Source organism: Thalassophryne amazonica, chromosome 13, assembly GCF_902500255.1.
Source record: "Thalassophryne amazonica chromosome 13, fThaAma1.1, whole genome shotgun sequence".
Classification (NCBI taxonomy): Eukaryota; Metazoa; Chordata; class Actinopteri; order Batrachoidiformes; family Batrachoididae; genus Thalassophryne; species Thalassophryne amazonica.
This window is the reverse complement of record NC_047115.1, coordinates 65,590,723-65,609,458: the sequence shown is the minus strand read 5'-3', so window position 1 is coordinate 65,609,458 and position 18,736 is coordinate 65,590,723.

Here is an 18,736-nt window from a genome sequence, read left to right as displayed (position 1 = left end):
CAGGCCAGCTTGCATGCCAGTGCAGGAATCAAATTTGTGTAAGTGTCAAGGTGCCTAAGAGCCCCATCACATTTACGAGGGAGGGACAGCCATTCTGACAGCTGTGTAAGAATGCCGTCCGAATACCCAGAATGTGTATTGAAGCCGCCTTGAATGAATCTTGCACATTTTGAGTGCAGCAGCTCCCGAATTCAGGTTATCTGTGGCAACAAAACTACCGATACCCAGAGTGCAGGTCGGACGTGGCCACAACATAGCACGAAACCCAACAATGCCAGCAGAATGCAGCAGTAATATGCAGAACGCACCTGTATGCGTGGAGTCTGATCACCATCCAAGGTCTGGGTGGAAGGAAAACAAGGGAAGGAGCATCTTTGAAGACCTGGCATGTCTCACTGCTGGGTTTCGAATGACATCCAACCCATGGACTGATTACATGTAAACCAGGGTCTCCTGACTATCACATCACTGTCGTGTAAATGATGCGTGTGATAATATTATTATGGACATCTGATCACCGGTGTGTACACCCACAGCCGATATTACTGGTAATACCCACCAGTCCGCGGTGCATTACAGTAAACCAGGGGTGGGCGTCGAGGGCCAAGACACTGCAGGTTTTCCGTGTAACCATTCACCTCAGCAGGTGGGTTGCTGATGAGCTTCTGCTCTGAACATAAACACCTGGTTGTCAATGAAATCACCTGCTGAAACACCTGATCTTTAATGAAATCACCTGCTGAGGCGATTGGTTGCATGGAAAACTTGCAGTGTCTCGGCCCTTTATGGCACATGATTGCCCACCCCTGCAGTAAACCCATGATCAGGGGACCCTATGACACAGACACACACACACACATATATATATATATATATATATACCGCTCGCTTGTCACTAAGTGTGGCCATTCGTGCTGTTACCATGAAACAGTCAGCAGATGCTCACTGTCGAGCTGGCGGTGAAATTTGTCTATGTCCCCCCACGACTGTGGAGTTGGCAAGTATGCATGTAGCATGCCAGAGTCTCGGCTCCCCCCACAAAATGTGTGCATGTGTTTTGGCCCCCCCCACCACCACCACCACCACCACCCACAGGCGAGGCTCCTCTCATCTGATCACAGAGTGACACATTGTTCTGTGCGCTGACTGGACAGTGGGCATGGCTGGCTGCCAACATCTCTGGTCCTGGACATCACAACTGCAGAACACGTACCATGTTTTGACGGACACGCGCGTGTGTGTGCCCGCTGTGCTCACGTGGAGATACATAAAACATATATTGCTTTTGCGATGGGCTGGAGAGCACGCACAGTGCACACATTGACAGGCTGCCCCAGCTGACACGGACCATCAGTTCATGTGGATAAGCAGCATGCGATGTGAACGTCACTTCTGTCTGACAGGACACGCATGTCCTGTGAGCTGCATGCCGCAGGACTATATGACAAGCCAACAGTGCAACAAATACACCACTTTCAGTCATGTCAGCAGAAATACGCCGTAACAAACACTGTTTGGTCAGTTATCACTGCACTTTTTTCTCTTTTTTAAAAAAAATATGTTTATCTCTTTGTTGATTTTAGCCATTTCATACTCATGTTACAAGAAAGTGATTGTAGTGCAGTGGTAAACTTTCCCTCTGGTAATCAGAGCATTTGTAAATTGCAGGTTTGAATTAGGGATGTCCCAATCAGGTTTTTTTGGCCCCGATCCAATTCCGAGTCATCTGATTTTGAGTATTTGCTGATACCGAGTCCCGATCCGATACTTTAAAAAACTGAATGAACAAATGCTAAATATATAATAATTTCATTTTAATCACCTTATTTTATTATTTATCACTTAAACAGTGCATTTCTCCTTGAGGTAGCTTGAACAATCAAGTAATAATCTACCAGACTTAAAAAAAGTACAAATTTCCATGTTATTTTATTTGTCTAAAAATGAATGTCAAAGGTTCCTTATGTTAAACAAGAAATTATCTAATCTGAAATAACAGGTGGTTTTAATTTATAGATGAAAGGTTTCTAAAGAACCATTTATTGATTTATCTATTTTAATTACAAGTGTTCTAAACTTTTTTAAACAGTAATCAGAAATTTTGAGGTAACAAACAACAGCAACAAAAACATTTACAAGGATTTTTCTTCAGACACGTGGTTTCTGCACTGATCTGTGGTTCAAATCCTCGCCTGACTAGAAAATCACTAAGGGCCCTTGGGCAAGGTCTTTAATCTCCTATTGCTCCTGGTGTGTAGTGGGCACCTTGTATGGCAGCACACTGACATCAGGGTGAATGTGAGGCATAATTGTAAAGCGCTTTGAGCGTCTGATGCAGATGGAAAAGCGCTATATAAATGCAGTCTATTTACCATTTGTACAGATCAGTGGTTTCTGCCACTAATCTTCCGTGTTTTGGCCTGATGCGTCGTTCCTACTGGACGCGAAGCTGTCACAGCTCAGAGCATCAAAAGTTCAAAAGTCAACTTGAAAAGTAAAAGGAAAAAAAAAAACTTACATTTGCATCCTGACAGTCCTCAGTGTACCCCTCTGATGCTTTATCAGGGTTCAACAAGTTCAGAGCAGCACAGTGAACGTGAATGAAGACGGAAGCTCTTTAAGACGCGCTCCTAAATGTGATGAGTGTGCACGTCGCTCGTGCACACACCATCTCTCGCTCCGTTTTGCAGGCAGAATTTTTTTTTTTTCTTTTTGTTAATCAGATGACAGATCGTCGTCCTGAGGACTTGGTCAGCACCGGGTCCTGCTGCGCACGGAGGGATGACTGAGCAAGAGTTTTGGTGGGAAAGTGTCCATCATCCTCTTGTCATTCCATCGAGGCGTCAGGCTGAGCAGTTCTGCGAAAGAAACTTTGCGCATGTAACTCCCCCCCCACCTCTGTCTGGTTGAACTGAAAAAAAAAAGATTGGGTTGAACTTTGACCACGTCAACCTGCCGACAAGCGGCAATGCGCGCTTTCGTCAGAAGCGTCACGTCAAAAGTCGAGCTAAAGCGACGCTTCTGACGCCTCTAAAAAGCAACGCATCTCACGCGTCTCACACCTCTGACGCTTCCGACGCGTGAAAGGCCCATTAATCTGCAATAATGAGCCTGAAATAGCGCTGATCAAAATAATGAGGATAAAATCTATATCAGATTCCTGATCGGGATGCAACGTCCGATTTCGATCAAGTCTGAAACCACATGATCGGGCCCGATTTCCAATCACGTACTGATCAGGACATCCCTAGTTTGAATCCTGTGCATCGCATATATTTTCTTTTTTTTTTCACAGCAGCTGCACGATGGAGCTGCTGGCACTGTGTTCCAGCTGGTTCCAGAACTCATGCACGACACCGCCGTGTGCACGAAAATGTTGCAGCAGGATCGTTCATGCCTGCCTGTCGGCTTGATGTTTTTGTGGTTCGCTCATACAAACTGTTCTGCCATGATTTGCACTTATTCATACTGTGTGAAGGGGCCCTAAGTTGTGTTGCTGTTACAAAAGGTTTTAACCCCAGTATCCTCCTGCAGTGTTTTAGTACCCCCTGAGGAGGCCCCAGTTTTGGAACCTCTTTTGAACTTTGGGACCAGTAAGCAACAGTGGCCTTTGTGACCACCAAGACACTGACATTAGCATCAATTATTCATAAATCGCATGCAAAGAAAAGACCTACTTTACATGTGCCCAGACATCTCACCGTGTCAACATTCTTTTATAGTTAAATTTTTTTAATTTTAAATGGTGCCAACGTGGTCAAAGGAGATTCACTTACTCGTGTCTATCAGAACCCACCATTTCAGAGTTGAATATACAGTAGAGTAATTTTTCCAGATTCACTTAATGGCTTAGTGACTCATTAAACCTGTTTGTCTTGACAATTGCAGTTTATTAGATACTTGTGACCCATATTGGTTTGCAGTAAAAGTGTACAATACACAAAATTTTGTGCAATGTAGATTGAGCTTCTTGTCCAAAATCTATACACACTGCACCAACAGAACTACGATTCACATTTTGCTGGACTCATTTTGCACAGTGATCTGTACGTTTCTTTGTGAAAACCACAATATGGCACAGAATTTAATTTTTAATTTTCATTGTCACTTTTGATGCAAACATTGCAACTGTCAGGTGTTTCTGATAACGAAAAATAAACTTGATCTCGGCGAGAGTAGCTGATTAAATAAAGGATAACAAATGACTCGTACAATCTTGCTCGCCCACGCGGTCTGTTTTTGTCTCTGCTGTCATTCTTCCTGCTTTGTCAAACTGACAGCGTCTTTGTGTTTCTGTTTGGATCACCACACCTTGTGTCTGTGAGCATATTTGTGCACTCAAACCTCGTTTCTGTAAGCATACATTTCGATTTGTGTATGCGTGTTTCGTGTCTGTCACTTCTCTCCACGCTGCGGAGAGACGCAGGCTCTGCATTGCAATTGCTGCTGCAGCCGGGACCCATTTTTACTGAAACAATACCACGAAGACATTTACAATCACACATCATTTCAAACACAAAAAACTATCGTACTCTTTACTGATGCACATATAAACAAAGGCACATTTCCACGTTTAATTGCTTTCTCATTCTCCTCAGTGCAGCTGCACACTGGAACATTTTGCACATTCAGATGCCTTCTTTGCTTCTGCTTTCATCTGCATCCTTGTCTGTATTTTCAGGGTGCGTTTTTACTCCACTCAGTGCCTGTATGTCAATGAGTCTCTTTATGGAAGTGTTTGTGCATCTGTGTATTTTTTGCAACTGCCACCTCCATCCTTTCTTTTGCTCTCACTACCAAATAAATGCTCCCTCTATCCCCGACCTGAATCCCTCTCTCTCTCTCTGATATACATAGCAATGACCCCTGTCTCAGTCATGCCGGCGTCATGCTGTGAATTCCATCTAAGCAGAAAAACAAGTGGAGATTGTTATGCAAATGGATATGTGGTGGGCCTTGTGCAGGGAAAAAATGGCTATGTTTGTATCCTTATGTGTGCGCTAGCTGGGAGGTGGGAAGGGAGCGAGAGGAGTGGAGATACTGAAACAAAAAGAATACAAAAAAGTCAAAAGTATGGAAAAAATGGAAGCTGAAGGACACATAATAAAGATGCTGTGGAGATGTATGTTGACAGGGATAAAATGAGCCGCAGACAGGTTGGTTATACCATGCTGGATGACTGAGTTTAGAAAGCACAAAATCCTTCTTGATCATTAGGAAGAATTTTTTGGGAACTGTGCACACATGTGCACAATGCAAATCAGTATATTTCAGTGGTTTGTGTAAGTTAGCATCGTATGTGTGCTTCTTTTGCTTCTTTTTACTGCCTGTGCCATTATACACACATGCACAGACAACACGGAGCGCTCGAGGTAATGATGGGAAATAACAGGTCAGTTAGTGTTTAATTGTCATTGCACTTCATTGGGAACACATCAATCCAGCACTGCTTCACTGAGCACAAAACAATGGCTTGGCATGCATAGACACACATGCACTGGCACAGACACACACCTCCATGAATAAAAATATGCAAAACTTACATGCTCATAATTCTTATTTCATAAGCGTAGGTATCTGCTGCCCATTACTCATTTGCAATCTTACTATCGCTATTTCTTTCACTTATTTTATTTATTTATTTTTTAAGTCTACAGACAATGGCACCATACCACTTTTTCTTGTCTGATATAACCACAATACTGGTTCCTTCAGTATCTGCTGATATCATTCCATACCATACCATACCATTTTCACCTGCTTTAAAACAACTATATCTATTTATAAATACATTTGTGGGTATGTACTTTGTGAATTTAACCATCTAACAAAACAGCAACTCAAACTGAAAGACAATATTCTACCCCCCCTAAAGGAGTAGAATACTGCAAAGACAGCAGTGGTGGGCACAGCTAACTAAAAAGTTAGCTTCAATAACAGCTAATCAGCTAACTGAAAAGTTATCTTTTACAAAGTTAAACCGATAAACCACCTGAAAGTTTATCCGAAGCTACAGCTAACCGATAACTTTCAAAACAGAGTTTTAACATAATGATCACAAACCCAAACAATGAATCTCCACTTCTGTCTTTATGTCCCCTGCTAGAAGCTCCTGTTTGCTACGTAATGTAGACTGACCACCGGATTGTCACAAAAAAAACAAAAAACACCCTCATTATTCCTTAACCGCATACAGCAGTTCCGCTGTAAGGCGGACGTCTTGGAAAATAAAGCAGTTTTGACTTATGGTTTTGATTTATAAATAAAATTATTCTGTATAGAATAACTACATTAATGGCAATTCTGTCATTTGTACAAACTTAAAACATAACACATATCCTTTAATTTTAAATAATGCACTAATTCTGAAGTTTTGTAACAAACACACACAGATGCCAAAGGGATTATGGGTAAAATAGCCTCCGCTAACACTGATTGGTTGAGTCATTCATTCTATGTAAAAACAAACATGCTAATGTGATGTGTGTGTTGGTTTACATATAAATGTGCTTTGGTAAAATATGCCATTTTTTTTCATATGTAATAAAAAAGCCATTTGCAAAAGCCAAAAGTCAAGTTGTGATTACACAACCGTGTAATATAACCTGATAATACTGCCATGAGCACTACTGGCCAGTAGATGGCAGTAGAGACTGTGGAAACTTGCCAAAACAACTATTCCAAATAATCCATGTCTGCTATGTTTAATCTGCGCGGAATTTAATAAACACAAACTAAATTTCAGACATCGTATATATATATATATATATATATATATATATATATATATATATATATATATATATATATATATATATATATATATATATAACTCTGGAACAAAGATGACAAACAGTGTTGTAAAGGAAGCGATTGCAGCTCACAATGATTCCAATTGAAAATAATGGAGAAACAACCTGAGCTTCTTCTGGCATTTTTACATAAAACAAACACAATAGCAATGTATATAAACTCAGAGAATATATTCACGAGAGTTTTAGGCAAAATATACAAAGGGTTTAATACTGTTGTCCATGTGGAGCCTGATCACAGTGTCTCAAATGCATTTCTCCTGTCGTGAACTTTTACAGTACCAATAATGCACTGCACACACACCATGTCCACACTAAAACCTTTAAAATTAGTGCAATACTTTAAAACTAAAACATATAGCTGATATATTCACTTTATAAAACCTCAGACGTGACATTAATTTAAATAACTTGTCCAAAAGTAGTTTGGTTAAAATTTTAACTTTAAGTTGAAACTGTATGCCTCTGGATGATTTGGGTGATATTGCCGGCTGGTTAGTAGGGTGTCAACAGAAATGGTTTTATTTTGTTTGGTATCTGTTACCAGTTACCAGTCTCTCTCTCTCTCTCTCTCTCTCTCTCTCTCTCTCTCTCTCTCTCTCTCTCTCTCTCTCTCTCTCTCTCTCAGAGGATAGATCTGCATGTCAACTACAAAACATTAAACATGTAGCCTCTAAAATCTTTGATATCAGACTTTTAAAAATGTTTCTTAACTGTTAAAGCTGTATTCACTAAGCTTGCAATAATGTTAGCGGTCTAAAAATTATCGGACCAAAATTTATCAGAAGATAATTGATCTGATGATGGTTTTCAAAGTTATCTGAAAAGCTAATCCGATAATGAAAATGTGAGCTTCGATAATTAGCAGTTAACAGATTAGCAAAATTGTGCCAACCACTGATAGACAGCATCCATGCATGCATAGCCCACAACATGACTCAGATGACCAATAGAAGACTTTATGTTTTTAATATATATTTACAAGATCTGATCCAGTAATTTTGGCCAGTATTCTGCTTTAACCCTCTGGGGTCCAAGGGCATTTTTTGGACAGTTCATTTGCCTGGCATAAATGTTTTATTATTGCTGTTAACAGCTCTCCCTGCATCCCACAATCAAGTTTTATATCTCTTTTTTTCAGGACAACCTGTGCTTTCAGAATTTATATGTTTTTTGTTGTGTTTTATAAGTGTAAATAAAGGTTTACAATCAAAAATAAGTAAGGAAAAAATAAAGCTAAAAATAATTTTCCACACACATTTATTCAAAACACACAGCAAACTATAATAAACAACTGTTTTGAGACTTTATGAAGGTAATTTGAGGTCTTGTGTGAAAGACTGTACAACAAAAGGTTCAAACAATAAACATGAAGGCACATTTTTAACAATATATACGAAATGGTCTATGCATTTTGTTATTTTGATATGGTAAACAGTGCTTTACGCAGAGAAAGCAACAGAGTTATCCAGTAACATTCACATGCAAACTAGTGGAGCAATCCTGATAGTTGCACACTCTTTGAGCACGTGACATTGTCATCAGAGGCTGTCTGTCTGCTCCTGCTTTCACTGATCACTGTGCGTAATGGTGCAGGGTGCACTGAGTATGTACTAATAGTATGTACTCATTGGAGCACCCAGGAGGCTATTCAAACAGGCCAACTAGTAACATATCACTCCTGAAAACGATCTTTGGCTTTTCCCGTGAGGTAAATCTGCCCTACGATTGGATTTTGGAAAACCATGTGTAGGTGAACCAATTCCGATTGGACACTCACATTGCGCACGTCATCACACAGCTTCTATGAGGAGTACAAAGATGGCTGATGGCTGGCTTGAAAGTCCGCCGAGTTAACTTTTCAGCAAAAAAAAAAAAAAAAGTAGTAAGTTTCTATCTCATATCATTAAAAAGTTATTTATAATTTAGTAAAACTTGGTCGTAGCCGTCGTATATGATGGTGTCGGCCCCAGACACATAAGATCCTTTCATGTCCAGGTTTATGGTATATTGTATCAGCAAAAGAAACTTGCTTTTTCTATTGATCTATTGCATCAATGTTAACCAAGTTTTTATACTTCTTATATGTACTATTAATTTGAAGACTTACACTTTGGTAGCAAATATTGATTTTGTTATCGTGTTAACAAACAGAAGGGGATGGATTAATTCCTACATTTTACTGAATACATGCCTCAGCTTAATAAACATTTTATATAATATAAAATTTTAGAATGACTTTTAATATGATAGAAAACACGATAACTCATTAATTCATTTTCTATACCCGCTTATTCCAATTAAGGGTCACTGGGGAGCTAGAACCTATCACAGCAGTCATAGGGTGAGAGGCAGGGTACACCCTGGACAGGATGCTGGTCTATCGCAGTGCCACATATAGACAGGCAAACACAGCTACACCCTCACTTACATGACACACTGTGATAACTGAACAAAGGAATTGGAATTGTCAAAAAGGAATTGTCAAGAATAGGTGGACAAATGATCCTGCGCCTTCCTCATCACCAAAAAGTCCGCAAATCAAAAGCGCAAAAAGGAACAAAACAAAACCTAATCTAATGAAAGAAAACGAAGTGAACGTCGAACTTGGTGATTTAAACAAAATCAAAATGAAACATTCATGATAATGTGACCGACAAAGGCCGAGCACAGCTAGACTTGTCCTCATGTCCGCGGTATTGGCAGGTGTGGCATTTGGTTGTCCTGACAACAGGTGAGAGATGCTGGTTGTCTTCACAACAACGTGTGTGCACATGCAGGCCAGCCACAAACAGCTGGAACGTGCATAAATAGTTAAAGTAGTTGATCAAAGGTTCTTACTGCTATTGTGTCTATATGACAACGTTGCTTTTTCGCCCCACAGATGGACGAGTCATCAGCGATACAAGGGTGTTACGTTCAGCTCACTGAAGCTTTAGTTATTGATCCGTTCAGATCAGTGGCAGCTGCTGGTCTGTCAAAAAGGGGAAGCTCATTGTCGGCTTGCATTTGTCAATTTATTTATATGTAAATTCAAATATGTAAAATGGTCATAACAGTCCATAGTTACACAAGCATTTCACAGTTTATATCTCTATTGCATACAGTATTTTATGATGGCACAATCACAATAGATTAGATTAGATAGTACCTTATTTACAATGGTATTAATCCCTTGGGAAGACTCCTTCAAGGATTGTAACACAAGTATATTATTAATGTTTTTAAACAAAAATACCATCAAAAATTTCAAGAAGCACATAGAAGGAGGTATCGCCATACCTAATTCATCAAAAGCTTCAAAACACTGAACCATTGCTTCATACTGATTCAGTGGTTCAAAACGCTTTGGTTTCTCCGTCACTAATTTCAATCAATAATCAATCAATAAAGTACATCAGCGATCACAAATTATTGCCAAATGTGCCCAGATAGACTTACAATCATGAATCATTACAATCATGAATACTTTGTTGCGAACCGGGACGTTAATTAAGGTGCGATGACCTTAAACACTATCTTACTGAAGAATGAAGAAGAGAGCAACTCACCTGGATCTCACATAATGTCTATCTGGTACCTGATGCCTACAGTCTGTGAATGTTCCCGGCATCAAAGTCACCAGTTTTGTCCATTTCTATTGTTTTTCCATAGATTTTGACTCATTTTGTTTGGCTGAAGTAGAAAGTTTTTTCGTTTGTTTGTTTTTTTTTTTTAGTTTGGTAGCACTGTATGAACATATGATATCTCGTGCACCTTTAAAACAGACTGCTTCATAGCGCATGCAAAACACTTTGGAATAAATCTAAAAATGCTTAAATACACAAATGTGCAAATTAAATCTCACATTCTTATATTTCAAAATAGCTGTCAAATAAAATTGGGTTTCATCCTTTTGACTGATCATCCAATGATTGTGCAGAGGTCCAGCGTTCAGGCCCACCAACAGTTCCATTCACTCCCAGAGATGCTCGACGTCTGGGGGCGGGACAAAATCGTAGCATTTATCCAATGACCATCGAATTTCGAGGCAATGAAATAAACCTTTCCAGGCAGTCCCATTGATGTGACTGGACGCTCGGCTTCTACAGGAAAATGCATTGACCACAGACCATATGAGAAAAAGATTTATGAGAAGTTAACACAATAGAGTCAGTCAATTTGTGATATGTAGCTGATTCTGAACAAACTCATCTTCAAGATGAACGTGTTCTAACACATTTGTTGTCAATGAAATGTTAACAAACTGTACATATTTGACCACTTAATTTTTTTTGATCTCCTCTAGTTCAACACTCATGCAAAACATCGGACTTGGGAGGTTGGACGAAGTTGGACGACAGTCAAACGGAACACTGATGTTATGGAAACTACAGACACGATAAGGAACCGTCAAGACAGACAGCAAAACGGAATATGGACGATATCATGTTGTCATTGGGATTTTTCAATAGCTTGAAAATTCTGACGAAGCGCCAGCGGAACAAAGCTCGACGATGGTTAAATGATGCCCCCAAAAGTCAGTGTAAGTCCAGAATACTTGTTTCATTTGGGCTTCGGTGTTCTTCGTTAGTGCCGTGTGACTGGGGCTTTAAAGTTTCCAATTTACCTGCCATGCATGTCTTTGGAAGTAGGAGGAAGCCGGAGCATGGAGAGGAAGCCCACGCAAACATGGGGAGAACATGCAAACTCAACACAGATGTGAAAATATTTGTTCGCATAAAATACTTTTTATTTTTTAATTTGTCTGTAATCACTGTCACAATAAGGTAGAGTCAGTTCCCTTTATGTATTTGGACAGTGTTTTGTTTGCAAGCATTGCTATGTGTTATTAGTTCCTGGTTACAGTGCTTATTATTTGGGTATCACCTAAATAGATCCTTGCCATTTGATTGGTGGATTGTATGTCATGTTACATTGATTAGCTGTCCTATTGTATAGAAAAATAGCCATCATATCACAGATGTAATTTTTCCAGTTATTATTGGGTAGCTAATTCCAATTCACCATAAGATGATTCGAAATTTAAGCCATGGGACTTTTGTTGTCGAAGAAGCCCAGTCAGATGAACAACTGAACAAGTTTGTATTGCAATTTTTTTCACTGGACTGAGCAAAGTAGAAGTCTGGTTTGACATACGATGCTTCAGCCCTCAGGGGCTGTCGATGTGCTCAGCGGTGTGTCAGCAGATTGCTTGTGGGGCAAAGTGAACTGCTGTGCGGACACAGGGTTGTCTCTGCCCCACTGCCTTCAGCTTCTGAGAAGACATACTTGTCTAATTTTAAGTAAAAATGTAAAAGGACAACAATGCATTTAGGTATCATATAATACAAATAATGAATGTTTTCCATTCACACAATGGAAAAATATTTTCATGGGTTGAAAGATGGAATGTTCCATTAAAATCGGCTTCAACTCCCTGAATTGAACATTCCATCTTTCAATTCATGAAAATATTCTAACTATTGTGGTCATCATCATTAATTATTTGTATATTATATTTTGGGCATTCTTTAGCTTTAGTGTGGAGAGAAAGTAGTCCAGCGTAACTTTAGGCCCTTGACCTGGCAGGCTCATTTATTAATCTTGCACGGATTTTGATGAAATTGTCACCACAGATAGACATTAGGCCATGGAAGATGCCATTAAATTTTGGCGTTGAAGGATTACTGACATGATTTGAGGTGGCTTGGCACAGAAAGCAGTAGGAGGCAAATGCAGACTCACAGACATGAAAGTTTGAAGTGAATAAAAGGCTTTATCAGGTAAACTTGCAGGAGATTCACTACACAGGATTTCAGTCAGTGTGCCAGATAGGTATTAGGCAGGGTACAAGCTGAGGTGTGGTCCAAAAACGAGCAGAGGTCAAAACACACAGTGTCGATGAATACAAAAGGCAGAGACAGAGGCAGAGTAAATAAATAGGCATTGTTCAGGGTTACGGCAAAGTGGAGATCAGAGCAAACAAGCAAGTTCAAAAACTACTAAGGAAAACAGGACTAAGGCGTGAAGTTGGCATGTGAATAAATTCAGCAAAGTGGCGAGGAACTGTGAGACCGTGAGGGCTTAAATAATGGCAGGATAATCGGCGCATGAAATGAGTAACAGATGTGAGGAAGGTTCTGGAAGGGGCGTGACTGACAAACAAACACAAAGGCAGGTGCAAGATAGTGAAGTGAAACAAAAGCAAAGCAGACAGGAACAAGAGAAATCAGAGACAGAAAAACCAACGGTGAAAAACCTAAAGTGCCAAAAGAAAGATGAGACCCAAAGACTAACAATTATAATGTGAACAAAACAAAGGGGAAAAACTCTGCAATAAGGTGACAAACCCCAAAAGAAGACAACAAGAAAAATAAAAGACTACAACCAAAACTAGAACAGAACAGACTAAAGTAAATACAATAAATGATGATAAAATGGCAAAACAAACTATTGGCTAAACAGAAAATAAATGATGAACAGAAAACAAAACCAGAGACTACAGAATAATGAATGACTACACAAATAAATGATAACCAGAGAATGAAACCTGTGACAAAAGCATTACACAAAGAAAAAAGAAACAAACTGAGACTTAAATGACAAAATATAATCATATGAAGAATAAAACAGTAGCATCATCAGAGAAAGCTGTTGGGTATTTTCTCCTCCAAACATTTTTTAAAACCTTTAACAAGACAAACAGAGTCAAGAAACACCAGTGAGACAGAAAATCAAATATTACGCGCGGAGTGCGGCCAGGCTGTACACCAAGGCTACACTAAAGTCTGGCCTGCTTTTCCGCTCTTTTTATTAAGAGACGCCCTCATCACATAAACAAGAAACTTGTCCTAAGGGTGGGGGTAATGACGCAAGACAAGTTTCTTCCCATAACATAAACGCATACGTCAAGTGCAGCTGTAAGGAAGAACACTTCAGGTCAGCACATCTCGTTCGTCTGTTGCAGGTATCAGCTGTTCTGCATCTGCCTGAAGTGTCCTGTCTTCCACACTCCTTCACACTAAACACCACATCACAATAGTCAAAACGTTCTCTTGCTCCCAGTCGTTAGAGGCTGCGAAAACAAAGTTATGTTATAACAATAAGTACATCCAGTCCTTCATTCCCAGCTCAGATTGACCCCAGAGTGCTAAAACAAAATTGAATTCTCAGGATTGCATTAAGACAGGTGCAAAACAGCACATCTCCGTTCTCATGAGAAAGAAGACGAAGCTAAAACAAGGTTGAATAACACGTACGTTCTCAGGGTGAAGTGCAAAACAGCACAACACCGTTCTCATGAGAAAGAAGACAAAGCTAAACAAGGTTGAATAACACATACATTCTCAGGGTGAAGTGCAAAACAGCACAACACCGTTCTCATGAGAAAGAAGACAAATGTACAAACGTTTAACAGTGATAACATATATACAAAATCTTTAACATTCCCCTCCTGTTTATCGCCTGTTAAACATACAGTAGGCATCACTCAGCTTAGCACTTCTTTTTGAGATTTTCACTAAGAGGTTCATCATGGTATGTTTTCTCTATAGGCTTACACCCCAGAGGTGATGTCATCATTGTCACCATCATCGGTGTCTGGGTCATCATACTTCCATTGGTCTGGGTACAGGTCAGGAGAGCCATCGTCCTCCTTGTCGTCATCTGTCCCCAGAAGTGGATATGATGCTGGACCCCCTCCTGGTCCTGGACTTATTGCTGTGGTTATCATTCTATTTACAAGGCCTCGGAGACATGGAATACAACAACATCCACACAATGTTAGAATTGCAGCAAATACTGCTATAGACACTAATAGTGAAGAAATCAAAGACCTCCATTTTCCCATCCCTTCCAGCCACCAATCCCAGCCTTCGGTGTTTACTCCACTGTGCTCTTTCATCTTCCTGTTCAACGTTCTCAGCCCGTCAATGGCTTGAGTGAGACTGCCGTCTGCAGCTGTGTTGTTGGGAATGAATGTGCAGCATTGTTCTCCGAACATGGCACAAACACCTCCTTTCTCTGCCAACAACATATCCAGAGCAATGCGATTCTGGAAGGCCATAAGGGACGTGGCTTCTAACTGTGAATGGACAGCCTTAAATCCTTCCTCAGTCCAATTTCCTAATTTCTGTACATTGTAGTGGATGTAGTTTATTCTGTCCACGTTTTTATTAATGGAGCACCACCAACAGATGGAAGATTCGAATCCAGCTGCTATTTGATTAACCAGTTTATACTCGTCAGGCACTCCCCTGGGGACTCCTATTGCGTCAATATATGTTGGATTTCCCACTCCTTTCCAATCTCTTTTCACTCTATGTCTGGCTACGTCTTTCTGCCAATCTTCAGGAATAAGAGAGGCTGCATATGTCGTAACGTCTTCAGGGGTCATGGGTATGGCTTCAACTGGTAACAACAATGATATTAATGCACAATAACCTGACACATTTCGTGGCAGTCTGTCAAAGATTCTGTTATCCCCACACCACCACCATACGTCACTCCTCCCGACAGGTTTGAATGTGGGAGTACTATGGACCACATTCTTACACCAGGCGGTGTGGTTTAAGCTACCCAAAGTCTTACTTGTCCCTGTCAAGTGTACACATGTATGGTTAGCATGCCCAACTTTGCTTGAGAATAAAGGTTTAATCTTAGTCAATTTGGTCACTGGATAGATCTTGTCCCACTTAAAACATTTGTTGTTTGCCGCAATGTATGTCTGTGTCATAGCAGTCAGTAGACAGTCTTTGGGTAATGCTGCCGGTATTACCTGTAATATAGGTCTGGGTCCCATACACACAACACAGTCCTTCTTTGCTGCTAGTCCTGCTTGTTCTGCCATTAAAAGCCAATTGTTATTTTGTCCACTAATTCCTGTAGTTACTAGGAACCAGTCATCTGCCTTCATGTCTTTTGTGCCTTGTACAGACACCCCCTTTGCTTGTATGGGCACCCCCTTTGCTTGTATGGACACCCCCTTTGACGTACTTAAGTCGGTCAATATTGGTTGCTGTACTCTATCTGTTTCACAGAGGAAGAAATGGAAATACGGATCTTTTCCTTGTTTGTATACCCAAAGGAGGAACAACCAACAGTCTCCCTCTATATCAGGTGGGAATATGGTTCCTTTTTCTGTGGTATTCACCACTATAGACAGCTTATCATCTGTTTGATACATTTTGAGACTTTGACTCTGGTACTTAGCCCACTCGGTTTGTGCCCATCTTGGTGTCCATCTACTCCATTCATCGGCTACCAACGTTTCCCATCTCCTATCTTGTTGATCGTTGGTCATATACCATGAGAAACTATTTCCGTAATTAGTCCCTCTGTCACCATCCGGCATTCCATGGATAAGAGCACTATATGGTACAGAGATGATCACAGAAGTATTTCTAGGAATGCAGGCCTGTACACCAAATCGGTATGCATTATTCCCATCACAGCTATGTACTGTGGCATTGATTATTGGACTCGGGTCTTTGTTACTTCTTTTTGGTCTCTGCAATCTGCGGATGTGATCCGTATTATCATGTCCCGTGCTCATGGCTTTTAATAATAATACCAATTCAAAAAAGAAAAGTAGCATAACAAGGACTGTCCGTGGGGTCCAGAAACCCCCTTTCTTTTTATCTTTTTCTTTCGCCATTTCTGCACACTACAGCACACCTATGTTCAGAACAGTGGCTTCTTAATGTCTTCTGCTAGCTTTCGTGTCTAACCTGGATCTTAACACCAAGCTCACACACTATTACTAGTCTTGTCCTACTGTTCTTACTGTTTGTCTGTGTCTGCAGAAATGACTTTCTTACAGTGAGTTAAATGAATCCATGTACTTCTTTCCCCAATTTTCAAAGCTGTGGGTGTTGTGAGTAGTACTTGATAGGGCCCTTCCCATTTAGGTGAATGCCAGTGTTTTCTCTTGATGCTTCTTATCAACACCCAGTCTCCAGGTACCACTTTAGGGTCCTCCTGTGGAGAAATGGGATCATCAGTGTTTGGAACTCTCCCTCGTTGTCCTTCTAACATTTTTCTCATGTAATCCGCCAAATTGGCTTCCTCAGGTACATCCCAAATTTGTCCATAATATGGCAATCGATATTTTCTGCCAAACAATGTTTCATACGGTGTCAACCCCATGGTACTAGTTATGTTTATATACATTTTTACCAAATCTACACAATGTGTCCATGGTCTGCCTGTTTCCTCCATTGTCTTTCTAAGTCTGTTTTTTACTGTTCCATTCATCCTTTCCACTAATCCGGCGCTTTGTGGATGATAAGCACAATGATTTTTGAGATTAACCTGTAGTGCTTCTCCTACGTATTGCACTATTGCATTAACAAAATGCGCTCCGTTATCTGAATAGACTGTTTCTGGTATTCCAAATCGTGGGATGATGTCTTTGCATAATGCTTTAGCCACTGTAAGTGAATCTGCATGTTTTGTAGGGAACAATTCTACCCATTTTGAGAAGGCATCAATTATGACTAAACAAAATTCCTTCCCTTCATGTTTACTCAGCTGTATATAATCCATATGAATCACTTGAAAGGGATATTGTGGTGTTGGAAATTTACCTCTTTGGGGTCTCAAATTGCCTTGTGAGTTGTGTTTTGTGATCCCGGACGAGCCCCCAGTCAATGTTGGGTATTTTCTCCTCCAAACATTTTTTAAAACCTTTAACAAGACAAACAGAGTCAAGAAACACCAGTGAGACAGAAAATCAAATATTACGCGCGGAGTGCGGCCAGGCTGTACACCAAGGCTACACTAAAGTCTGGCCTGCTTTTCCGCTCTTTTTATTAAGAGACGCCCTCATCACATAAACAAGAAACTTGTCCTAAGGGTGGGGGTAATGACGCAAGACAAGTTTCTTCCCATAACATAAACGCATACGTCAAGTGCAGCTGTAAGGAAGAACACTTCAGGTCAGCACATCTCGTTCGTCTGTTGCAGGTATCAGCTGTTCTGCATCTGCCTGAAGTGTCCTGTCTTCCACACTCCTTCACACTAAACACCACATCACAATAGTCAAAACGTTCTCTTGCTCCCAGTCGTTAGAGGCTGCGAAAACAAAGTTATGTTATAACAATAAGTACATCCAGTCCTTCATTCCCAGCTCAGATTGACCCCAGAGTGCTAAAACAAAATTGAATTCTCAGGATTGCATTAAGACAGGTGCAAAACAGCACATCTCCGTTCTCATGAGAAAGAAGACGAAGCTAAAACAAGGTTGAATAACACGTACGTTCTCAGGGTGAAGTGCAAAACAGCACAACACCGTTCTCATGAGAAAGAAGACAAAGCTAAACAAGGTTGAATAACACATACATTCTCAGGGTGAAGTGCAAAACAGCACAACACCGTTCTCATGAGAAAGAAGACAAATGTACAAACGTTTAACAGTGATAACATATATACAAAATCTTTAACAAAAGCCTGGACATGAACCCTGGGATGGCAGACCCTGACAATTATGTTAAAAAAAAACAACAACAAAAAAACAAAAACAACAACTACTTCACGGGTTCTCACCAAACTTGCACCACAGATACATATTACGAGATGGAAGACTCCACTGAATTTTGCAGGTGATCCAGATCCAGATTCTGGATTAAGATTTCACTTTATGTAGGGTTTGAAGGATTACATCAAACCTACTTCAAGGATTCTCACCAAATTTGCACCACAGATAGATATTAGGGCATGGAAGACTCCACTGAATTTTGCAGGTGATCCTGATCCAGATTCTGGATCAAGATTAGTGTTTGAAGGATTACATCAAACCTACTTCATGGATTCTCACCAAACTTGCACTGCAGATAGATATTAGGGCATGGAAGACTCCACTGAATTTTGGAGGTGATGCAGATCCGGATTGGTGGATGTCAGAAATCTCGGATTGCTCTTGTATTAATTTAGTTTTCTGTTTA